This window comes from Protopterus annectens, chromosome 11.part0, assembly GCF_019279795.1.
Source record: "Protopterus annectens isolate FY-2018-M chromosome 11.part0, PAN1.0, whole genome shotgun sequence".
Classification (NCBI taxonomy): domain Eukaryota; kingdom Metazoa; phylum Chordata; order Ceratodontiformes; family Protopteridae; genus Protopterus; species Protopterus annectens.
This window is the reverse complement of record NC_056745.1, coordinates 384,189,723-384,216,880: the sequence shown is the minus strand read 5'-3', so window position 1 is coordinate 384,216,880 and position 27,158 is coordinate 384,189,723. Positions and strand designations below refer to the sequence as shown.

Below are 27,158 nucleotides of genomic sequence, written 5' to 3'. Positions count from 1 at the left end.
CTTTGATACATTGTATTTTATCTTTGCCATGTGAACATTTCCTTTTAAAAATCTAGAAAAATAGTAATTTTGCCAGTGAGGCCCACTTCTGTGACTTTTCATTTATCTCCATGCATTTTTATCTCGTCTAAATGATTCACACTGCTAACAAGGATATTGCCAATATCCCAACATCTTACATTCTTCAAGCATCTTCTCTACTTCTTACCTCAACTGTCAGCTCTCCGTATTTATGCTCATTACAAATTCTGGATCCTATTAATACATTTTGTGCACAGTAAATTTGGGCTGGTATGCATTATACCTATGTACAAAAGAACTTAGTGACTGAATGTATGAGCTTCATCTATTATGCAAGATTTGTAATACATACATGGACTACATGGATCTAGGACTGTTGCATGAAATCACGTTTCCTCGAAATGGAAACAAATGAACACACTTTCGCAAAAGTGCTTTTTTACCAAAAATGCACTTTCACGAAAGACAAATAAAAAAAAATAAATAAATAAAAAAACTAGAAAAAAAAAAGTAATCACGTTTATGCAGGAGGGCAAGTCCCCATGCACCCCCCACCCCCCTACTTTTATATTCTTACTCCAAGATTGCACTACAGTGGGGAAAGGGAATATTCCAAAAAAATAGCGAATACAAACTGGAGCAAAGAAAACCAAATTTAATATGAGCGCTTTCGGAAAAGGCAATGCTTCTCCTTCATCAGATACATAAAATAATAGACCTTCACGTGCTTTTATAATAGAGCATCATCTCAATTAATTAATTTAAACCATCATGTGATTCATTCATTAAAAGGGAAAAATACATTAAAAGTGACTGATAAACCGCATATCATAAATAATTATCAGAGTTTCATAAAACTATTATACTAATCCAAACATACAAAAATTATGAAGAATTATAAAGAAATTATAAAACTGTATGCAACTAAGAAAAATTGTACACAACTATAAAAAGGTAAAGGTTAATAGAAAATATTCTAAAAAGGAGGAAATACACCTAAGTATTTTATATTGCTGTTAAGGCTTCAAAGTTTAAAACAATAAACTATGCAATAAACTATGTAATCACTAACTCTTCAAGGCTAAAAGTTTAAGAAAACATTTAACTAAAATATATTCATTAAGGCCTGGGAATATATATGCTGCAGTTCTAATTTGCCAGAATAGCTCTTCCATTTCTAATTTGATCTGCCATGGGCCACCTCTTTCGTCCTGTACTACTTGTTTAAGTATAGTAAATTTAAAATGATGGTCCGGGCAATCATGTATGTGCCTAGCTAATGCATTAGTCATATCCTTCCTACTAATAGCATATTGGTGTTCATAAATACGTTGCTTTATCTTTCTTTCTGTCTTACCAATATAAAAAGCGGAACATGAACGGAATGAGTTAGGAGATTAAAATCAAACTAAGATAATAAACAAGCTATGGAATTATGCCAGAAATGGAGCTTGCATGGCTATTGTGAATGGTCTTAGGAAAAGGCAAAAGTCCCAAGATAGAAGGCCAGCGTAGCTATATGAAAATGTGAAGCTAGCAATTAAGGTAAATGTTAGGGAATGCAAGAGATAGAATCAAAATAGAATGAAAGGCGTGTGAAGGCTGAGGAGTTGTGGTACAAAGAGTTAGTGTAACTGCATCAAAGGTATTGAGATCAGCAAGGCTGCAAGTTGAAAGAGATTTGATAGGAGGAATCAGGAGGATGAACAAAGGCTTTCTTAGATATACAGCAGAAAAGAAGAGAAAGACAGACACAGTGAGGCTGAACAAAGATGGAAAGGAGATTGTAGAAAGCTAGGAGAAAGTAGAGGTGCTGAATGGAATATTTGTTTTGTTCTTCTTAAGAAAAGCAAGAAGATGAATCCATGTTTGGTGGAAAGACCAGTGGATGAGCATTAGAATACATAGGAAACTGTCTGCACTTAAGAAGGATAAAGCACAAAAAACACGGGGTATCATATCTCACAGAGTTTTCAGGAAAATGGCTGGTGTGTTGGCAGATCTCCTGATCTTCAGCAGACTACTGTCACTGTATAGTTGCTTGAGGGCTGTGTTTTGTGGAGGTACTAAAATCAAAAGTAATCAAGGGTAATCACAGGCCTATTAGTTCAACATCAGGTGAAGGGAAAAGTCATGGATATCTTCCTGGGTGAGGGAGAGGTTGGTTACTCTCCTGTAGGATAACAATCTCAAGGATATTAACCAATGTGAGTTCATGGTCAGAAGGAGGTGTTGGCCACAAATGGGTCATTTTTCTGATTTGGTAAGAGGTGAACTTGGCAGGTGAGTACTAGTTGACCCGGGCTTCCTGGACTTCCCCAAGACCTCTGACTGTTGTTAAAACTAGCTGCTAATGAAACAGGAAGGGTTAGGGTAGGCCTACAAATGAGAAGCTGGATTACTGCATGTTTGAAGTGTAGGACACACTGGGTTGTGGTGAAGGTGATGATTTAAAGAATGAGGGCAGTGACTAATGGAGTAGGGTACTGTTTTGGGTCCAGTACATTTCAATGTGTTTATTTCCATTATATTTAAGGAGAAAGAGAAAATGTATTAACATCTTTAATAATTCTAAAAATATATTTATGTATTTTTTATTTATTGACATTTGTTGACCAGGAAAATCCTCTGGGTCAGAAATCCATTTTCAGTGGAGGCCTGGACAGAATAGCTCCAGTTACAGATCAAAAATGTAACAACATAATATGTACAATAATAAAAAAGTGTACAAACTTTTTATACAATTTCCTAGTGATTAGTAATACACAGAGTAAAAAGTTTTATGCAATCTGATTAGGTGCTAGCAGTACACATACAGTTTTCTTAATGGCATTCATTGCATGGAGGGAAAAAGACAGCATACACATTCATAATAAACAGTTCATTTATGTACTTCATTGCATGGGAAGTTTAGGATTTAGACTAATAATGATTATACAGAGACAAGACAGTGATTGACATACCTTAACTGATATAGAAAAGTCAATGAAGTTCAGCGGGCTTACAAATTACTACTTGAAATCGAAAAGAGTCATATTAGTCAGCAAAATCTTAGACTTTGTTTGTCTATAGCTCTGGGCACAAGGTCAGATCTTATTGTTAAGGAACTGGCTTTTTAGGGTGAATTTGAAGGTTTTTATGGAATCAAGTTATGTAATAGAGGGGATAAGCATTCCATAATTTTGCTATGGAGTGGGAGTACAAGCTTTGCCTAGCTCTCTTGCTGGGTTTAGATACATTTAGAAGCCGTTTATTGGTAGAACAAATATTCCGAGAGGGGATGTAGGATTATAGGATAGAATGAAGAGAAGGGCAGTTTTCTGAGTGGTATATTAGTTTATGAGCAAGAGTTAGTTGGGTGTGATGATGGTAGTGGGGAATTCAAACCATTTCAGTTCCGTAATGGCTTGGCAGTGGTGTGTGTGGTTTGGTAGATCAGGAGCAGATTTTGCAGTTTTATAATAGCAAGATTGTAGTTTGTTACTTAGAGATGTGTGAAGGTTGGTAAAGATGGGGGAACCATAGAGGAGGGAAGGGAGTAGGAGGACATTTACCAGTTTTATTTTTGTGGGTTTATCCATGTACAGGTTATGTCTGAACAGTTTACCTAGTTTAAATGTGTTTTTTTATTGTATTAAGAATATGTTGTTCAAAGGATAGTTTGTAATGTCTAATATTTTTGCTGTCTTCACTACTTCAAATTCAGTCTTATTTTTGGTAGTAAATTTTAAAGTCCTGTGGAGGTGGTTTTGATGAGAATAACAGTAACTTAGATTTTTGGGGGATTTAGTAGTAGTTGTGCTTCATTTAGCCAAGTTTCTATGGTTGAGAGAGCATTTTGTGTTACTTTTAGGAGATCTGGGAAGTTGCTAGATGAGGATATGAAAGTAGAATCGTCAGCATATTGGATGAGTGAACTTTGTAGGGAGACTGTTTGGTGATTATTTATAAATTCATTAAAAACAAAGGTCCAAGAATGGACCCCTGGGGGACTTCTGTCTTATAAGCCATATAACCAGATTGATTGTTTTGCCACCTGGCATATTGTTGTCTGTTGTTCAGGTAGCTGACGAATTAGGTAATGATATTTTCAGAGCATCCTAAAGCTGCTAGTTGTTGAAAATGTTTAGTATGAGATACTGTGTCAAAAGCTTTGGATAGGTCTAATAAGACTACTGTTGTCAGTAGACCAGCATTCTTTGTTTACAGTATCTGTGAAAGACACTAAGGCTGTAGTAGTGCTGTGTGTAGGACAAAAGCCATGTTCGGTAGAGGTGAGGAGATTATTGTCAGAGAAGTGTTTTAGTAGTTGAATTTGTATACACTCTTCCAGTATTTTAGATATGGTGAGAGAATGGAAACGGGTCAATAGTTAAATCATTAGTACTGCCACCTTTATGCAATGGGGATATAATGGATTTCTTCCATATTTGAGGGACTATGGATTCTGAGATGGATCGGTTAATTAGAATACTGATGGGGTAGGCTATTGCGTCGGCACCGAGTTTCAAGTATTTTGAGAGGAAGTTATCGGCAGACAGAGAACATGGTCCTAGTTCAATTAGCAATTTAAATACTAGAAAGGTGGGCACTGGTTTTAGAGAGAATATTGGAATTACTGGGGTATTGTTAGTGGTTTCTCTGTGGAGTGAGGAATGTAAGCTGAGATTCTCATGAACTAGGTTTGAAGTGCTTATCTTATTTTTTGGGGTTTGTCATTGGTGGGGTTTTTTTTGATAAATTTAAGAATGCTGTCGATAAAGTGGAAGTTGAAAATTTAGGCTATTTGTTGTGGGTCTTATTTGTTGGGGATGGTGATGGATTTATGTGGTCCCAGGATTAAGGAGAGAAGATACTGATTTCCAGAAATTTTTGAGTTATTTCTTTGATTAGATACAGTAATTGTTGTGAAAAATATTTTTTTTGTCATTTTTAACCAATTTCTTGGCTTTATTATGAAGTTGTTTTAAATTAATTTCATTTGCTTGGTTTTTGTTTTTAGACATTCTTTCCAGGCTCAGTCTATGGAAAGAAGAATTTGTTTTGTTGGTTTTGTAAGCCAGGAAGCATGATTAAGTATTGTTCTTTTGTACCAAATGGGGACTGAAGTATTTAGGGTATCAGGGAAGACCTTATTAAAATAGATTACAGCATCTTCTAAGGGTAATGTTTTTAGTGGGATCCAATTCTGAGCTTTTAGGGAGTTGCTGAAAGTTATTTGGTTGAAGTCTTAAGTTTCTAGATGTTCTATATGAGTGGGGTTTGGCTACCGGAGTATGGGTTCTATGTGTAAAAGCTGGTAAATGGTCACTTAGGATATCAGGGAGAGTACCAGTGTTGGAATATTTGTGTGGTTCTGAGACTAGGGTCCAATCCAAGGTGAATTATGGTTGCTTGTTTAGTATTCTTGTAGGCCATGTGACAGGCTGTGTATACCTGTGCAAGTTAATACAATTCGCTGGGGAGTTTGAGATTACATTTTGCCTGTTAATGTTAGTATCCCCTGAAATGACAGTTTCATTGGATATGTTTTAGGTTGTCCAAGACAGAAAATCTTTAAGAATAGGGATGATTTGGCCTGGGGATTATATAGTGCTTCTATGCATAAATGTTTACTATTATTTATTTGTAATGAAGCTAATAAAACTTCCATGTTGCCAAAGGTTGGGACAGGTTTAGAAAAGGATGTAATAGTTAAGAAGTTACAGTAGATTAAATCTACAGCCCCTCTTTCTTTTGAGGTCTATCTTTTAGTAAGATATTGTAATCAGTTGGAAATATTTCAGTGTCTGATATATGTGACTTTAGCTAAGTTTCTGTAACAGCTATGATATCAGGGGTATATTGAGAGAGCAAGGCATGAAATTCTATGATTTTGTTACAAATACACACAGCAGTAGATGACAGAAAACTCTATGGAAGGATCTGAAAAGGCTGGCCAAGTTAGCAAGGTGTAATTTATGATTTAGTGCATACAAATGCAACTTACTGCACTTGGCTTCAGCAATCCTGGAATGAATATCATCTTGTGGGGGGAGAGTAAAACCGGAAATAACCGAGCAAGAAAATGATCTGAGATTTTTTATCACATCTGTACTGGACCCCCAGAAAGATAAGAAGGCAGTGATGGAAACAAACAGAATATTCAGATTGTATATTTGGAGATAGACTCTGGAAGCAAAGAAATAATGCTTCCACTTTTCAGGGCCCACATAAGGCCACACCCTCAATACTTTTCTAGATGCCTTACAAGAACATGGACATCAGTTTGCTGGGAGGAGTCAGGGGAAAACAACATAAAAGTGCTTAGGAGGGAGAGAGGGGCAAGGATATAACCAAACACTAAAGGGGTTGAAGCTCTTTGATTGTAAGCCAAAAGAAATGAGGAGACATGATACTGGCTTCAAGCTCACATACAGATAATGTGAATGTGTCATTCTGAACAGGTAGAACAGAACAGAAAGAAGGCAGCAGTGAGTTATATGGACTAACAACAAGTACATCTTCACAGGGACAGTTATAGACACATGTAATTTACTGCCTGAACAGCTGGCAAACAGAGAATCCAAAGAGGTATTCAAGAGGGCATAGAACAGGTGAACAAAGGGTAAGTGGGAGGACAGGGAGGAGGGGAAGAAGAGTGCCAGGTGAACTGCAGGCTGAGTGAGATGTTACCAATTAACGTAAGAGGATTTATTAACATAATGCAGTCTCCAAAGGTGTAGCTAGCTGTTCTGATGCCCCTCAACTTTAAGTTGGGGAGCAAAATAAGAAAAAAGAAAAAAAATTAAAAAAGGTCCATTTTGTGTCTGGCACTTCTAAGTAGCAAGCTAGTATGTTCTTCCCCCTCTAAGCTTGAGAAGCAAAAAAAAAAAAAAACAGATCTTTGGTCCTTTTAAACTGTAGCAAACCTTCAAACTAATAACTGCTTGCTACATGTGTAGTAAGCAGCTGCTACGGTTTACATCACACATGAAGCACTAAAGCTCGATTAAGTTCAGACAGTAAATGCAATACTGGTATTGTATTGTACTTAAGACTGGTTACTGCACCCCAACATTTTGCTCCTAGAGTGGCTACCTCCTTCACCCTATCCTAACTATGCCTCTGGCATTCCATATTGTTTTACATCTTGACTGACCACTGTGCAGATTGTGCAACTATACTGGATCTGGTCCTCACTAATATGGGAGAGTCCTGCACACACCTCTAGTGTAATGTCTTCCCTGGAAAGGTCACACCACAAAATGATCTTCTTTAAAGTAAAAATAAAACCTGGACCCCCGCCTAACCATGGAATATTCAGGAACTATTCTAAGGCTAACTTCCTGCTATTCAGTGATAAACTGGCAAAAGTTCAAGCCCCCATAAATCCTGAGAACACTGCTGCCTATGCAGAATTGTTCATAGAAACCCAATACAAGCATGTTAATAACTGCATAGAATCAGTTGTACCTGGCAGGAAAAAGGACAGACCTAACTCATAAAACAAGCCACCCTAGTGGAATCACAAAATCAATAGGCTGTATAACAGAAGGAAGAAAAATCATGGCAAAAATTAGGAGATGCAGTACCATCAGGATAAAAGCACCCTCATCAAACTAAACAAAAAACTCAGAGGACAAATAAAGTCTACCAAAGCCAAATTTGAGGTAAATTTGGCATCCCAGGCCAAGGACACTAGCATTCTTTAGCTATGTCCATGACCTCAAAGACAATGCACATTTGTGTGCAGAGTTCATTGTAAATGGATCCACCTATACTGAGCCAGATACTTTGGAGCCTTCCATAGGAAACCAGTACAAAAGTTCAGTTGGAGTTGCACAGTATAAGATGGAACAGGAAACTGTGGTACCTCTGACACAGTCAATGTTGTGGAGTGATAGGAGAGTGAGTTCCCATATTGAAGAGCAGGATGAAACTGAAGGACATGTTGCACAGGATGATGCCCTTAAACTTTCTGTAGAATGCCCACAGGAAATTGAGAACAAAGAATGTGCCCTCAGTTTAGAAGAAAATGATCTAAGAGAAGAGTTGCTTGATTTAATAGAGATGGACAGGTATATTAAGATCAAGTAAAGAAACAGACCATGGAAAGTCAATAAAACACAAAAAGAAGTTTGTTGAAACAAATGAGCACAGTAGTTATGACTATTCCTAGAGATTCATGTGATATAACAGATGTAACTAGGCTATATTACTGTGTGGCTAAATTAATAATTGATAAAGTATTATCACAAAAACACAGGGTGGTAATGGAAAGGAAGGGGAGAAATCAAATGCCATCATGAAAGTATCAAATAGAGAAAACTACAAAACAATTAAGACAATAAGTGTCACTGTTAGAATAATGTAGAAGGAACAGATCAACAAAAACACTCAGAAAGTTAGATGTGGTAAAAGCAGTGCACAGTATCAGAACAGATCAGCATCTATCAAGCACTATCACAAATCTTCTTCTTCTTTCTGCTTTTTTCCCAGTTAGGGTCGCCACAGCGGATCACCTGTCCACTCATAATTGCCAGTGGAGTTTTATGGTGTCGAGTTGCCAGCCCGGCGTCCAACCTTCCACAGAAGGCACACACATGCACACACTCACATCTAGGGCCAGTTTAGTGTGTCCAATCCACCTACAGCATGTCTTTGGGTGGAAACCGGAGCACCCAGAGGAAACCCACGCAACCACAGTGAGGACATGCAGACTCCGCACAGAAGGCACCCAAGCTGAGGATCGAACCAGAGAACCTCTTGCTGTGAGGCGGCAGTGCTAACCGCTGCACCACCGTGGCCACCCTAAGCACTATCACAAATAATAAACTAAAAATATAAACACAGGCAAAAAACTTAGAAGATATGCAGGTAAATATAAAAGAAAAGTACAAAATAAGCAATTTATTGATGACCCAGTTTTATAAAGAATAGGGAAACAAGGCAAAACGAATTGAATCACCACCAAAAAACAAGAAATGGATACATTTTGTAGAAATATCTATGAAGATCCTGTAGATCATAACAAAGATCCTGAATGGATTGAGGAAGTAAAAGAAAGAGTAAGAAGTTCAAATTTACAAGATATGAAATGGGATGAGAGAGAGATTGAAACAAAAACCCATGCCCAGATGCAGTACCTACATTCTGGTTAAAAGTATTAACATCTTTACATGGAGATTTAGCCATGAGTAGGAACTATTTATATGCACATCCCAGACAGACACCAACCTGGTTAACCACCAGGAAAAACAATACTCTTACTTAAGGGTGAACCTTCAAGCTATCCTAAAAATATACACCGATAACTTGCCTTCTGATGACATATAAACTATACACTGGAATTGACGCCGACTGAGTTTATAGTCATTTAGGAGAAAACTCAATCATGGCAATGGAACAAAAGGGTAACAAAAGAAAGTCATATGGAACAAAGGATCACTTGTTGCTAAATAAAGCCATAATGAAGAACTGTAAAAAGCAGAAGTATTTAAATATGGCATGGATAGGCTACAAAAAAGCATTTCACAGTATCCCACATTCATGGATAAAAGAGTGCTTAAAAATGTAGAAGATACACCCTACACTGGTTGGTTATATTACAGCGACAATGAAACAGTGGCAAACCACTTCACAGTTAAACCATGATAAAGGACAAATTGTTATATCAGGGATAAAAATTCAAAGGAGGATATTCCAGGGTGACTCTTTGTCACTGCTGTTCTTTTCCTTGCCGTTTACCCATTAAGTTGTCTACTTAACAGATTAGGTCACGGCTACAATTTGGCTCCCAGAAAACAACAAAGTGTAAACACTTACCTTTTTTTGTGGATGATTTAAAACAGTATAGTTCATCAGATAAGGAACTGAAAGCACAACTGCAAGTTCTCAAAAGTTTTTCAGATGATATAAGAATGTCATTTGGTCTTGATAAATGTGTAAAAGCAGCGGGAAAGCTGCAGCACCAAGAAAACATTAGCCTGGAACAGGAATGTGATGTAAAAGAACTCGAGCAAGAGGGAGTGTATAAATATTTGGGAATTGATGAAGGATCAACAATAAAACATGAGCAAACTCAAAACTTAATAAGGAATATTTTAGAAGACCAAAATTGATAATGAAAACAGTGTTGATATCTAGGAACAAAATCCAAGCTATAAACCAATTTGCTATTCCTGTCCCAATTTACAGTTTTGGAGTGATTAACTGACACCAAAATGTATTGGATTGGTTGGACAGAAAAACAAGAAGGATGTTTTATGCTTATCAAATGATTTATAAAAATTAGTGTATAACAACACTATATATTCCCCATTCTGAAGGTGGTATGGACCTCCTCAAAATTGATTACATGTATAGATCTGCAATCATATGACTGCATACATATCTGCTGACCTCACAAGACCCAAACATAGTGAAAGTTTTAAAACATGAGGAGAATAAGTCTAAGATGACTTCCCTGCTAAGTTTAGCAGAAGCATATCAGTGTCAAGGGATGCAAATCAAATCAGAAATAGATAAAAATGAGGCAGCAACTGAATGTGCCAAAAAACAAAAGAAAATAAGGTGAAGGATCAGATGAGAAGGCAAGAAATGTGGAAAATGCATAAAAATAGTTGCAAGTGTAGAACATTCTTGGAACAACCTCATGTCAATCAAGGCCAAATGCAGGAATGGTTAAGGAGAGGTGAATTTAAGCCAAAAGATGAAATGTTAATATTGGCAGCCAGGATAGTGGACTACAAACACATTGGTTTACAAAGTCCATTGAACATGTGGGAGAAACAGATAAATGTAAATTTTGTAAAACAAAATTTAAAACAGTAACACATCTTTTTCCTGGTTGTGATATACCAATACCAGAAGGACTGTATACAGCCATAATAATGTGGAAAGATTGCTACATTGGGGATTGTGCAAACATTATACAATATTGAAGTAGCTGAAAAACATTGGAAACATGAGCCACAAATATTATAGAAAATTATGTTTATATCATATGGAGGGACCCGCGGTGGTGGTCCTGCGGTAGCGTTGTTACCTCACAGTAAGACACTGTCCGGTTCGATTCTCAGCTAGAGCATCTTCTGCGTGGAGACATGCTTGAATTGGGGTACCTTCGTTGAAGGTTGTGCATCAGGCCTGGCAAGCCGGTACGTAAAAATCAACTGCCAATTATTAGCGGACCGGAGTTCCGCTGTGGCGACCCCTAACCAGTAAAAGCCATAAGACACAAACAAACATGCTTATATCATATGGATCACCCATTACCAACTGTTCAAAAAACTAGATGTGGAGAAAATCAGATGTAGTAGTCCATGAAAAGAAGACAAAAGGAGCACTGATCACTCAGTGACTACAATGTCTTACATACAGAGAGACACGCATTTATAAAACACCAGGATTTGCAGGCAGAAATGAGGGTAACGTGGAAGAAGAATACCCAGAAAGATCCAATAGTAGTAGGCGCAATGGGTCCTATAAAGAAGAATTTACAATCTCACTTAGATATGTTATAAATACATGTAGCTGCATATGAATTGCAGAAGGAGTCAGTACTGGGCACATTGTTGGTGCTGCAAAGAGCACTTCTGGCTAACATCAAGGACTGAAACAATACTCATTTCATGAACTTTAATCATACTTTGACTTAGGAATGGAGTCCATTCCCACCACAGTATTAGAAACCCAAAAGACATGGAGAAATTAAAAAAGCCAGAAGATATAGCAAACCTTCTGTCCTTCAAATTCAGTTCCAACTTTACCCCGGTCTCCCCCTCAACCTTTCTTCAGGAAATAACATCAAATATAACTCTCCCTGCTATCACTAGGGAACAGGTATTTAATGCTCTCTCTAAGACAAGAACACTGCATCAATGGGACCAGACAATATCTCAGGATGCCTTCTAAATAGCATAAAACATGACCTATGAGGCCCTCTGGAATTGCTATTTAACTCTAGCCTCCATACAGGCTTCATGCCTCATGAATGGAGAACAATAACATCCTTTTACACATAGGTGGGTCATCTACATACCCTGGAAACTACATATCCATAAGTCTCACTAGTCTCATATGCAAAGCCATGGAAATAATTATCAAGGAAATTATCAATAATGACATAGTAAACCTGCAGACACTGGACACAGCCCAATTTGAAAGCAATTGGTGAATGCAAAATGGTTCACACTGCTACCTACATTGACCTGGCCAAGGCATTTGACACAATACCTCACTTGGGCTTTAATGACAAACTCAAGAGTTGGGTACAAATGCTTATGTCACCTAGTGGGTAGCCAATTTGCTCATAGACAGGACTCTGGAAGTTAGAAATGGGGAGTCCACCTGTAGAAAAAGGCCAGTTACAAGTGAAGTCTCTAAGGGCTCCTTTTTGGCATTTACTTCTTTGAAGTCAAGGCCAATGTCAATGGCCTCTGGCTGACTAAATTTGCAGATGATTGCAAATTAAGAGTCATCATTGAATCCCACATACTGACACAAATGTTCTACAGGAAGGGTTGATACAGGCAGATAACTGGTGTTAGAGCCATGGTCTAAAACTAAATGCCAAGAAATGCATAACAGTAGCCTTCAGGAAATAATCCACCCCTGGTAACTATCATATTGACAACATACCCCTTAGAGTTGATCCAGTAGACAGGGACTTGGGGACACACATAGACAATAATCTAGCCTTTGACCATCACGTCTCTACAGTAGTGAGGAAATAATTCTATGTTGCGCAACTTATAAACAACGGTATGGCATCTAGGCCTAAGGAAGTCATTATTCCACTGTATTCAGCATTCATCAGCTCTATCATTGAGTACAATGCCCCTTTGATATGTACCTAACCAAGCATATCTGACAATTGGAATGTCCACAGAGGTTCTTTACTAAAATAATACAGGGAGTAAGTTATATGTCCTATGCAGACCACCTCAAGACTCTATCCCTGTATTCTGTCTACAACAGGCTGTTGAGAGGTGATCTATGCCTGGCATACAGGGCATTGTCAGACCCCACTCTGATAGACCTAATGCATATCTGCAAAATAGACAGCAATAGAATTACCAAAGCTAAAGACTTGCCTGTGATATAAATAAGACCTGCTGTAGAGACAGGCATGTTTCCCAGAGACTATCCTGTCTCTGGAACAGGCTCCCCACCCATGTGAGGCAGAGTGCCTCCTTAATCCAATGCAAGTGTAACTTGGACAATTGGATGGGGAACAAGAAATTCATCCCTGGTTTGGCACCTAGATCTAATGGACACAGCCACTGGTTCATCTCCCCTGCTTGTAAATGTTTCATCTCCCAATCCCCTGCTTATACTTATCAAGGGTACCAGAACTTGTCAGAGATTTGAGATGCATGGCTAGGCTTAAAAAGGCTGTTGTGGTCATTAGTCTAGTAAACACCTATGAACTTATGAACCTATGAAGATTAGAGTGTTTTCTGTGAACTACAAGGTAATATGGAAGTGGGTTTCAAGGGGCAGTAGGGCGCAGGTATTATTCACAATTCTGTTTGCATTGGGATACAATGCAGGTGGTGATGTGGGCTGCAAAGGCCATGGAAGATGTGTGGAAATGCTCCTACAGTTATGTGTTATAGCAAAGGGACAAGAAGAGCATTACAGGGTTGGCTAACTGTTCAGAAGTTACAAGGCAACTTGTTCACCATGTCATTGTGATGTAGCAATATTAGCAAATTCAGTGGACTAACCATGGGCAACCATGGACAAATACTATGCTATTTGCCAGTCCATAGTGCAAGGAAAAGTAGGCATAAAGCTATCAAACCCCAGATGTGGCATATATGGCTGTGGCTAGTAGGTCTTGTAGATCAGAACATGTGTATGTACCTTTAAGAAGCATTTCCAGATGTGGCACATGCATATAAATACTAAGCACATGCAGGCAGCAGTGCCATTTTGAGAGAACAGCCAGAGTGTTAACATGTGTGAGTGTGGTAGTCAGTCTGTTTATATGTCTATTTAAGTTTAAGTTACAAAGCCTCATTTCTAATGTAAACACTAAAGCTGCTTGAACTCAACCCATGAATGTTCTCCATTTTATGCTGACCAGACGAGTGACATGGTGCCAGAACCGGGATCAAAAGAGCTACTTCTCTGAGCCATGAGGTGCAGAGTTGAAGGCGAAGGCAGACTTAGCAGGTTGAGTGAAACAAAGCACAGACAAACAAAAAAGGGCCAGAAATGAGCTAAAGGTAAAGAAAACTGCACAAATGATTTATTTAGCAAAGAAAATGAAATGGCGTATTTATAAGGCACAAAATGCATTATTAATCAAATGAGTAGCACAAAAACATATTATTAAGCAAACAAAAGGCACAGACCACATTTTTAATTAAACAAAATGTTTGAAACAATATTTGATAAAACTAGCAGAGATGTTCATACGGGGCTCAGAATTACCTTTGGTTTGCATAATGAGCATGTTTAAAGTAAAACGGGCACAAGAGAAGTTTATTGAGCATGATAAGAGATTAAAAAAGAATAATGAGTACAATAAAAGGGCAAATTAAGGTTAATGAGCAAGGCGACTGCATGTTTTTTAGTAAAAGACCGAGTTTGGGCACAAACTACTATTTTGCATTGACCAAAGCCATTCAAACCATAACTAGAGTGTTGTTAAGTATCTCAGAGTGTGCAAACTGTTTACAGAGTCTGTGCTTTATTGTGGTGCAATTATTTCAGAGTTTGCTGTGTGCAAAGTACAGTTATATTGCAAAGTGCAGTCAAAGTACAGCCATTTCGAAAAGCTTCTTGTGCTCTGTGCATTTATTCACAGAAAGCTGCCATTTCAGAGTGTTTCTTAGACTGTGCAGTTATTTTACAAAGTACAGCCATTTTGTAAGGTTCTTGTGCTGTGTACAGTTTATTTGCAAAGTACATTCATCTCAAAGTGTTTCTTACTCTGAGCTTTTTCTATTGTGCACAGTTTATTCACAAAGTACAGTCATTTTGAAGTATTTCTTACACTGATAAGGAATGGTTTCATAAAGTAAAGTGATTTCAGAGTGCTTTTCTGCTACAGAGACTTATTTGGCAAAGTACAGTTATTTTGGGTCTATATTAGAACATCGAAGTTTTAAAACTTCGAATGTTCTAATATTGACCCCTATTCAGCGAAAGCTGAAAACATCGAACATACAGAACAGCGAATTTTTTCCTAGGGAAAAAATTTGCTGTTCCAAAACACATACACACAACACAAGCACACCAAACAAACAGCAATCCACACACATAACACCTAAAATCTTACACCTAACCCTACACTAAACTATACATACACCACTAACTATCCACTTACCTTAACCCAAACCCTAACCCTAAGGGCCATCACTAACGCACACTCACCTCACCCGCACCCTAACACTAATTCACCTAACCCGCCCTAACCCTTACGTCCACACAATCACACACATACCTAACCCACGCCCTAACCCTAACTCACCTAACCCACCCTAACCAACTGGTGAGCAGCCTAATTTGGGCAATTGTGTGAAGTTTGTTGCTTATGGAGGTGAAGACATTCAAACCTATGGCTCAATAACACTTTCTTGATATTCGGCTGGGAAAAGTTACAGCTTGCAATTTTATGTAGTCTGAAGATCTGTGCAGTCATTATTAGGTCTCAGAGACAGTATGAGAATGAAACTGCTTTATTTTATCAAAGAAGTACATCATGTAAGCACGTCCCAGTTCCAGCTTTAGTGATGCTATTTTCTAAGAGTATGCTGATATTTTCAACAACAAGTTAGACAAGCTTCCAGTTGTGTACTCTATGAAAGTAGACCCAGAGGTTAGTCCAGTGGTCAGACCAGCAAGGAGCATTCCAATAGCTATGCAGGACAAGGTCAATGTCCAGTTAGACAAAATGGTGCAGCAAGGTATGATTTGTCCAATCACAGAACCAAATGAGTGGATGTCATCCATGGTAGCTGCTCATAAGAAAAATTCAGATGAAATCAGAATATGCATTGACCCAAGAGACTTGAACAAGGCATTAAAAAGACCCCATCATCCTATGTGTGCAATGGAGGAAATTGCAACCCTCATGCCAAATGCTACTTCTTGCAATCCTGTATACTACCAGAAGTACAATCTTAATTTCCATACAGAGATGAGATGCTGATAGACGATGGTATCACTTTCAAAGGTGCAAAAGTTATTGTTCCTACTTCCTTACAACATGAATACATTCAGATTTTGCATCATGGCCACCCAGGTTCTGATTCTACCAAAAGAAGGGTGAGAGTACTAGTATTTTGGCCTTCTCTAGCAAAAGACATTGATAAAGTGCTTTCTTCTTGTTCAGTGTGCAACAGTACTAAGCTGCCTTTGCAAAAAGAGCCACTTCAACTAAGTCAAATTCCAGGACTACTTGGTCAACAGTAGCCACTGACATATTTGAGTGGAATAGTCAACATTACTTAGTGTTGGTAGACTCTTATTCAGACTGGTTTGAGATCAATTTGCTACCTAACCTAATGTCCAGTGGGGTTATTTCTAAGATGAAATGTCATTTCTCAGTCTATGGTAGTCCATACAAAGTTATTTCTGACAATGTTTGTTGGTTTACCAGTCAGTTGTTTCAGAGATTTGCTAAAGAGTGAGACTTTATCCATGTTAATAGCAGTCCTGAATATCCACAGTCAAACAGCCTTGCTGAACATGCAGTACAGTGTGCAACCCAATTACTGGATAAGTCAAAGTGTGACAATACTGATATCTTCTTGAATTTACTCAGTCTCAAAAATATACCCCATGACAACCTACTAGGCTCACCTGCTCAGAGACTTCTGTCTAGGCAAACCAGAACAACCTTGCCTATCAGTTCTAGTTTGTTGGTGCCTAATGCTAAAAACAACAGAGCAATCAAACCCAACTTTTTAAGAAGCAGTCTTCTCAGTAAAGCTGTGATGAAACAAGCAGATTTTTTTGTCCTTTAAAGGAAGGAGAGACAGTGAGGATGCAAACAGTGAAGGGCTTTGATCAAATTAGTCACACGAGAGGTATATGTACTGAGTTGAGATCCTACTTAGTAGAATATGAAGGTACAGAGTACAGGAGAAACTGCAGACATCCTCTTCCTGTATCAGAAATGATATTGCAGCTTCAGACCTGTGATACAGACTCTAGATCTCAGAGTAACCTTGACAATGTTCGTACAGAAGAATGTGTCGCAGTATCCATTCCCATTCCTGATGATGTCCCAGATGTCCCCAGAGTTGAAAATTCCTTGAAGACAGTCCCCATTGCTAGATCCAATTCTGACTTTTATGTTACATGGTCAGGTCATATTTCTAGACTTACTGTAAAATACACAGCAACTTGGACATAATTATTTTATAGGTATCTAATTTTGATTAATTGCATGTCTAAAGATCATTTCTGCAAATTGCATGTCATTGAATACTGTCATTTCTTATATTGACTATTTCTCAAAGAAGGGGGTGTAGATCAGAGCATATGTATGTACCTTTAAGAACCATTTCCAGATGTAGAATTTGCAAATAAATATTGAGCATGTGCAGGCAGCAGTGCCATTTTGAGAGAACAGCCAGAGTGTTAACATGTATGAGTGTGGTAGTCGGTCTATTTATTTATTTATTTATTTTAAGTTTAAGCTACAAAGCCTCATTTCTGATGTGTTTGTGCAATAAAGCTGCTTGAACTGAACCCACAAATGTCTGTCTCTTTCATTCTGACCAGATGAGCAACAGGTCTTATTAGTAGACACAACATTCTATTAATTAGTGAAATCTATTGCTGTGATATCTATATGTGGCTACACTAATACAGTTATGTATTTGGCCCTCCAGCTAGAGGGATGTTCTATGTGCCTTTGAAAGAGGAGACAATTTTCCTCATTCTGCTTAGGACATGAAAAGCATTAAAGAAAATGAACATGTACATGAAATACATGTCCTGCAATTGCCCTGCTAGTCATGAATTACATTACACTAAAATACTTATTGTAGAAACTTCAGGATCTCTCTCTCTCTCACTCTCACTCTCACTCTCACTCTCACTCTCACTCTCACTCTCTCTCTCTCTCTCTGTCATCTTTTCTTTCCACTAGTACAGAAAGTGAAGGTAGCAACTGCAGTAGGAGTTATGTCAGTTGCAACAGTCACCACCCTGATAAGGCAATGCCAGGCATTTACCTATTTCTGAAGGTTGCAAATTCCAGTCACCTCCTGGCTGCTGGCATGAGCTATAGCTGTGACTAAGGCTGAAATAATTTCTCTTTAGTCTGTTTGGCATGCACCAGTCCTTTGGCTTCCCACACCTTGGTCAACTGGTTCTTTGTCAGCTTGCCATAATCCTCTGCCAACATCTTTGCCTGCTTTCCCTGAATAAACCAAACTAAAATAAATAAAACTATTGTGAAAATGAAACTCTGTGTGTTTACCTTGTGGCTGCTGAGAGTACACACATCTTCAATGACAAATGCCTACAGGCTACAGAAGTTCAATTAATATCCGACCACTGCTCACCAATATGTGAAGCTCCTATTCTATGCCAGTAATAAATGACCATCAGTCCTCAGCAGTGACACTGGTGAAGAACATTCACTTGATACAAACATAGACACACACAGTATTTTCAGATGCAGCTCTCTATACCAAGCACAATTTTCCTTAAGAGCACATAGGGAACACACTCAGTCCTGAGTCTGGGTTTCCGTCTTTATCTCCAGGCCCAGATAAGGATCCCACTGACACAGCTGTAGAGTTGAGTCTTCAGCCAAGTGTTCCAAGACAACTCTTCCACCACTCTCGCAGTGAAACCAGTAGCTGACATACACACACACACATACACACACACACACACACACACACACACACACACACACACACACACACACACACACACACACACACACACTCTTTGAGATTTGATTCTCTCTCACACACACACACACACACACACACACACACACACACACACACACACACACACACACACACACACACACACACACACACACACACACACACACACACACACACACACACACACACACACTGGCACAGATTTACCAGCTATGCCCACTCTGCCTAGACTATAAGGTAGATAGTGCCACCAGAACCCACCAAAGCCAGCTACTCTAATGCTCTTACATGGGTACTCAATTATGAGTAAAATTAATACTAATGCAAATAATAGTGTTTGACCAATGCAGCAAGGCTTTCAGGAGTCGCCACAGTGTCACCAAATAAATATAGGTGCTCTCAAAGGGTAAAATATTCTCTGAAAGTCCAACCACAATGAAAAGTTTAAATATATTTAATAATAAATAATAAAAGAACATGAAAATACTAAATATCTATTTACAATAAACACCAGAGTTTCATTCACAGGAAGTATTAAAAATAACACAGATGGAAAGGTTCACACAGATACAAAAAAAAAAAACAATTCTTAAAGGAGAACTGCACCCAAAAACTGAAAAACATATGTTTTTTAGCAAATCTTAAACTTTTCTATATTGCTAATGTCCCTGTATCAAAGTAAATGGTTACTATTTGTTATACCCCAAAATGATCTGAAGGAGGTTGCCATGGCTAGCATTATTTTGTTTTACAGTCAATGGTTTTGCCTTCCTTATGTCATGCTAGAGGGATAGAAAGAAATCCTTAAGATGAGGGGATCATTTACTGTAGTTTTCTCTCTCATCAGTTGACAACATTGTTGTGACTGCTTACTGTTCACTGTCAGCATCAATCCGCATTTTTTATTACTTTGCTTCCTTTGATTTTCATTAGTGGCTATCTCTGTTGTCACATTTTAAGGAATGTTTGAATGACAGGCTTGAAAATTTAGCTGAGGTAATTTTTCTTTTCAAAGTAACTGTAGTTCAGTGTTCAAATGTGAAAAATCTGACCTCTTTCATTAATAGGTGGTACTTGGGCTGAAATGGTTTGTGTTGCAATCACAATTTTAAGAGCTGTAGCTAGAATTAGTCTTTGATGTTAATCTTCTTTCCCTAACTCCGGAAGAAATGCTCAGTTTTGCAAATATTACAGTGTAGAAAAAAATGCAAAGACATATACTGACAGAAAACAAGAAGGTAGATTCACATAGTTGCTGTCTTTCTTTGTGACAATGAGTTTTATTACAGGGAAAGACATTTACATCTGAAAACTAAGCTTAAAAGCCCTGACTTTGTTCAGACTCCAGGCTATACTGTTTATCTGAGGTGTGATGCTGGCAATCTGTAACTGATAAGGCACATTTAAATGTCATTATTTTCCTAATGGCTCTGGTTTTGGGATAAGCGACCTAACTTAACTACTGTGCCACCCTTAGCAGTTGCTGTGATATAACAGACTAGACAGATGCAGGAAAACAAGGCAAACATAATTATTAAATTATATATTTTTTCTGTATGTGAAGTGTTAAGTCTTGGATTACAGAGAAAGAAAAACACTTTTTCGAAAGAAAAACTTGACTTTTGGGTTGCATTCTCTTTTAATCTCACTATATTTTCCTAACTGACTAAAGATTTACTGTTTCCTAGTTCACTTACTAGAAAAAGGCAAGATGAAGTGGGTAAGTGGTCCTTCTTTGTCAGGTTTCACAGACTGCCCTGAGACTTTGTTCTGCCTTTTTTTTTTTCCAAACTACAATACTGTCAGGTGCAACCCACTTTGTTTGCCCTCCACTCACCTATCCTGCCCTACCCCATTATCTCATCCACTCGCACTAAATTTATTTCACACCTTAACCCCCCCTCACAAACATACTACCAATCCACAACAACTTCCTCCCTCCAAAACCTACCTAACCAATAAAAATCTCTTACATCACCAAAGTACTATAAATTAACAAATACGTTGACCCACGTACAAAACTTTCCTACCATTTCACAACTTCCTCCATCAATACCTAACCAATCAATAACATCCTCTTACATCTCCTTTTTAGCACAACTAATGATGTCTGTTTTTGGACTCTTCACCATTTAAATATATGTTCCTTTAAAACATTCCATACCCTAAACTTCCCACTTCCCAACTGGATACAATGCTGCACTCTAACCTCTCTCATACTCATATTATTAACCTATTCTACATATTACCAAACACAGCTCCCTGAATACTTCACCTGTTGCCAAAAGACACATGATTATAATGTAACCTCTTCATCCACCCTGTTCATTATAGGTACCCACTTAAACACTATGCTAACCTCATTAAATCTAAAATACTCCATACTTCTAAAAAAAGGTTCAAAGGTTCTATCACCAGCTGTTCCACAACTAAAACAGCACATGCATGTAAGTGTACTACTGAATCTACTGCTAGCAGGTGACATTACCATAACCCTGGCCCTATCAGGCACCAAGTTACTCAACAAATAATAAATCAACCCTGCCTAAAAACCTAAACTCCTTTCCCAACAAAATAAGAAATAGCAACAAAAACTTCATCTATTCCATATAAACATCAGAAGCATTTTAAACAAAATTCCAAAATATCACTCTCCTAAAATATTATCAATAGCAGAATCTTGGCTAAAACAAAATATCAGTAATATGGAAATACCCCCCAAACAGGCTTTAACTTCCTTAGAAGTATAGAGTAAACAAAAAAGCAGGAGAGGTAGCAATAATGCTCCACAGTAGCTTAAACCTGGAAACTTTCCCATCTCTCATAACCTCATTCCTCAATGCAGAACTAAACTAAGCACACATAAAACAATATGTATGGCAACTCTTTACATCCCACCTGAAGACAATATCAAAACATTGGAGGACATCCTATCCTGGCTATCTGATACAGATAGAGGCAATTGTACTAGGTGATGTTAAAATGAACTGATCAAGTCTCACTGCTGACATAAAATCTTCTAGTATAAACCTGTACAATTTCTTCCAGCTTATCAGTGATCCTACCAGAATCAACCTGAAAAATGGTAAAACTATCATCCTGGACTGGTTATTAACAAGTCCCCGTAACAATATAAAGTCCCATGGCACCTTAGCTAGCACACTTGGTGATCTTCTGCCCACATATGCCACAAGAGAATGCCATACCTCTTCCAGGGAACACACACATATAAATCATCTCATAACATGAACAACTTTAGCCCACAATTGTTTAACACTTCACTACAATCTAACAACTGGTACATCCTAAAATTCTTGCCACTAGACTATACTGTTGTCTATCTTAATAAGATATTTATGGAACCGCTAAACAGCATGTCTCCGAGGCTTAAAAAAGTGCAAACATCCTAGTTCATTGGCGCACTCCTGCCACCACCAGGAAATTAATAAGGAATAGAGATAAAGCTGCTCAATAACAAAAATAGAAAACAGTCTTCAACAATATAAATATTTATGAAACAAAGCCAAATGTCAGTTGACACAAAACTTTATTACTCCAGTTTACAAAATAGATACTACAAAAATTCTAGATAATTCTGAACTACCATAAAATACTTCACCCTGGCTTAAATGGACTGGCAAACCCCAATCCCATTGCTCACTGGAAGATGTATCGAACACTTTCAATGATCACTTTATCTCTAGCATTGCTAAACTACCTCAAAACAAAATGCAAAACACATCAACCTCATTTAATAATCTGACCACATCCCACTCAGTCTCACCTCCAAGTTACATTAATACTCACTCTTTCTCCTTTCAACCAGTAACTGCCATAACCATCAATAAATACCTCAAACAAATTAAACCAAATACACTAGCTCCAGATGAAATTCCTGGTGATTTCTTAAAAATGGCGGCCAGCTCAGTTTCCTTTCTAGTATCCATTCTCATAAATAGGTCTATTCAGGAGTCACATGTCCTAGCCTTATAGAAAAAAAATCTCACATCATCCCACTTCGCAAGGTTGAGGTAACGCCAATGATATAACCAACGTTTGACACATTATCATTCTCTTCCCTCTTTCAAAAAACCTTGAAAAATGCATTCATAATGAATTAATGACTCCTTTACAAACAAACAACCTCCTTACCCGACAACAACATGGTTTGTTTCAGACCAGGGCATAGCGACACCACAGCTATCTTAAACTTCTCCAACACTATTAACTTAGTTAGAGACAAAGGCAAACTGGCTTCTGCAGCTTTCCTGGATCTGTCCAAGGCCTTCAATACCATTTCCCATAGCTTTCTTCTAAAACAACTCACTTCACTTGGCCTATCAAACACCTTCACCAACTGGTTCTCCAGCTTTCTTTCCAATAACTCCAGTCTGTTAAATGCACTAATTCTTCCTCATCCTTCCTACCCATCAAAATAGGTGTTTCCCAAGGTTCTATACTGGGGCCACTGCTTTTCAACATACTTACCAACAACCTACACTGCCAAAAGTCAAGCAGCCCTTTGGGAGGGTGGCCTAATGGTTAAGGTGTTTGCCTTGCAAGCACAAGGTGCAGCGTTTGAGTCTCACAAGGGATAATTGGCTAGGCTTAAAATGGCCCACAAGGGCAGTTAGCTTAGTACTAATCTATTAACCTATTAACCTAACAATATCGTGACAACTCTACATTACTCTGTTCTGTCAGTACCTAATTGCACTACAACACCTCACCTGAGTCATTTTAATCAGTTGAAAGCTGTCTGAATAGCTCCCAGCTTCTACTCAATCCAACTAAACAAAGCTGCTGCTATTCCTCCCAGAAGACCTCACCTTACACACCTCAAACAAAATTTCTAAATAACAGTGCCTGACACCACTATAGAAGTCATCTCCCATACCAAGCTACTACGCATGACAATTGACAATATGAAATTTGACTTACATGTGCAACAGGTAATCAAATAACTAAATAAATACATAAAAGGGATACTGAAGAATAAAAATAAATACTTAACTGATTCATCCAGGAAACTCCTGGTCTCTACACTCCTACTCCCCACTTTACTGTATGGTTCCCCAGTACTGCTTAACTTTCAAGCTTCCATCTAAAACAAACCATTCCAGTGCTATAATAAAATAGCAAAATTTGTCATTAATTCATCAAACAGAACCCATCACTGTTTTGCTCTAAACAGTTTGATTGTCTTGAATTATACAAGCAACTCACTTACACCTAACTACTCCTATTCCACAAATTATTATACAAACCAGAACAAAGCAAAGCCCTACTAGACTTATTGCATATGTATACCCCTGCTAGGTTACTTATATCATAAAACAAAATGCTCCTCACTACCTACAAACCATACCTGTCAGCAGGAACCTCTCTCTGTTCCAGCTATTTAGCCTACTCCTGGAACTCTGTTCCCTTATTCCTTAAACATAAAATTGCACTTTATTTTGCTTTTGCCTCTTCTTAAAAGTACTCAATTGTATTTATTCTGCTGCATTTATGCTTGGTAGTAGCCTGATTAAATTGTAACTGTTATTCTAAGCCTTTCGGTTTAAGCACTTGGGCTTCAGACCTGTTGTTTTACATTGAGAAAGTTTGTGGTCTGCACTGTTGTGGCAGGACAGGTAGCTTACATCCTTCTAAATTGGGAATTGCTGATTGAGGGCTCAATGTCTGCTATTCTAAAAGTGTATTAGTTCTGGTTTAATCACTTGGACTTCAGGCCAGTTATTTTACATTAAGTAGGCTTGTGGTTTGCACTCTTATGGGAGGAGAGGTTAGATTCTGGCCTTCTGATCTGGGAATTTCTGGTTAAAGGATTATCGTGCCTGCTTATTTGAACTGTTTCTTTCTGAAAGTGGTGCGCCTTGTTTGCTGTAGCATAGACTACATTCAGGCATGCTGAATCTAGCTTTGTTTGTATAACTTGAGCACTAATCCAGGCCATCTTTTTTGGAGAAGGTTCTCCTGCACCCTAGTGGCAGGAGTGTGCAGTTAGAACTTGTCTGATTGAAGACTGCTGTAACAGGGCTCAGTTTTGAGCTTTTTTGCTGGTTAATTGAGTAATTTGTTTAAATCAGTTTTCTCATTTTCTATTATATAAAAAAAATGCACTTTATGCATCTGCTTTTACTGTATTCGTGTTTCCTCCTACTTCATTGCATTTATTTTGGTGCATTTATTACTGCTTGTTAGTAGCCTGATTAAATTGTAACTGTTATTCTAAGCCTTTGGTTGAAGCACTTGGGCTTCAGACCAGTTGTTTTACATTAAAAAGGTGTGTGGGCTGCGCTGTTGTGGCATGATAGGTAGCTTACATCCTTCTATGTTGGGAGTTGCTGATTGAAGGCTTAGTGTGTGTTATTCTAAGAGTGTATTAGTTCTGGTTTATGCACTTGGGCTTCGGGCCAGTTATTTTAAACTATGAAGGTGTGGTCTGCACTCTTGTGGGAGGAGAGGGTAGATTCTGCCCTTCTGAGCTGGGAGTTTCTGGTTAAAGGCTTTTGTTGTGCCTGCTTTTTTGAACTGTTTCTTTCTGAAATTGGTACACCTTGTTTGCTATAGCATAGACTAAATTTAGACCTGCTGGATCTAGCTTTGTTTGTATAACTTGAGCACTAATCCAGCCCATCTTTTTTGGAGAAAGTTCAGAAAGTTCACCTGAACCCTAGTGGCAGGAGTGTGCACTTAGAACCTGTCTGATCGAAGACTGCTGTAACAGGGCTCAGTTTTTAGCTTTTTATTGCTTAATTTGTTTAAATCATTTTGCTCATTTGCTACCGTTATATTAAAAAAATATACACTTTATGCATCACCGCTTAGCTAGGGTTAAACTATTCCTGGCACCATAAAGTCTGCTCTCTAAATTTCACCTTAGAACTAGACAGTTCTTTAGTTTTAGTGCTCAGATATGTTTCTTTGAGCTAAGCACTTGTTCAGAACTCATTGTAAGCACTAAGTAAGCTACAATTGACTACAGCACTCAACTTTCATCACTTGTCTAGAGGAAAACAGCTTTTAGTACTTAATAAATAAGCACCTATCCAGGTATGTCTAAGGGTCAGCTCCTGGTGTTTTCTCCTGTCTACCTGATGAATCTGGGCATCTTGGGGCAATGCAGCAATTGCCTCATGTACACATTCAACCCTCTCCTCCTACCACCCAACACTACAACCTGTGAGAGATGCACTTATAGAGTTAAACTGGAAGCAAAGCTCTCTTCACACAAGACTGGACTAGACAGTCAAGAGAAGGTAAACACTTGCATCACACCACACTCATTACATAGTCCTTCAAAACCTACACCAACAAAACACACACATAGCAACACAAAACACACACCTACATTTGTGGAGGCTCTCAATAAAAATCTGCTCAAGCTATAGAGACCTACAAAGCAGAAATGTATGCAACCTCCACCCCTAACACAACCCAAATGACACATAGCCCCCAAACTCAGTGTGCCACTCAACCACAGCCCATAAGGCATAACAACATACCCAACACTCTAGTCATTGGTGAATCTATAGTCAGATACACTGATATTGCACTCACCAGGCTAAACAAGGAGAAAGTTAGTGTCAGCTGCCTGTCGGGTGCCAGGATCTTCCACATAATGCATGCACTCAGGTCACTCCACAACAAGTACAAATATGTCTCTGTCATTGTCCATGTTGGTGTGAATGACCTGAGACATACCTCCTTGGACTGCATGAAAAGAGACATGGAGAAGCTCTCCAATCTTGTAGTCCAGGCAGGTATGACCCTAGCCCTGAGTAGCATCCTGCCATCACCCAGAATGGTACCACAGTACAAGGACAAAATGATTGACTTCAACAATTGGCTAAGCTTCTGGCATCATTCTAAGGGGATCCAGTATCTGTCTGCCTGGGATGACATGATCGACAGACCATGATGCTTTGCCAGAGATGGCCTGCACCTGTCACCCTGGGGATTCTGGATACTGGCTAAGGCTCTTGCAACCCCTATAGCACCTTTTTTTAGGCAAGGTTCAAATGACAAATTCACCACCATAACAGGTACAAGTAAGCAAAATCTGAGGGTAATGCTACTCAATGCTAGAAATCTAAACATCAAAATGCATTCTCTCGAGGCACTCCTTAAAATGGAGAACATCGACATCTGTGCAGTGACAGAGACCTGGTTCAAGGCTCTGGAGAGCATCCCTGCACTACCAGGCTATAATTCATACCACACCTTTTGACCACCTAACCTGGACTGAAACACTAAAGGGGGAGGCATGTCCAT

General features: G+C 38.4%; 1 protein-coding gene across 1 annotated transcript in view; it reads left to right on the top strand.

Annotated features, from left to right (window-relative positions):
• Positions 1-27,158, top strand: part of LOC122815404 (protein tyrosine phosphatase domain-containing protein 1-like) — a 728,693-nt gene that overhangs the window by 630,738 nt on the left and 70,797 nt on the right. The gene's annotated exons all lie outside the window — the stretch shown is intronic.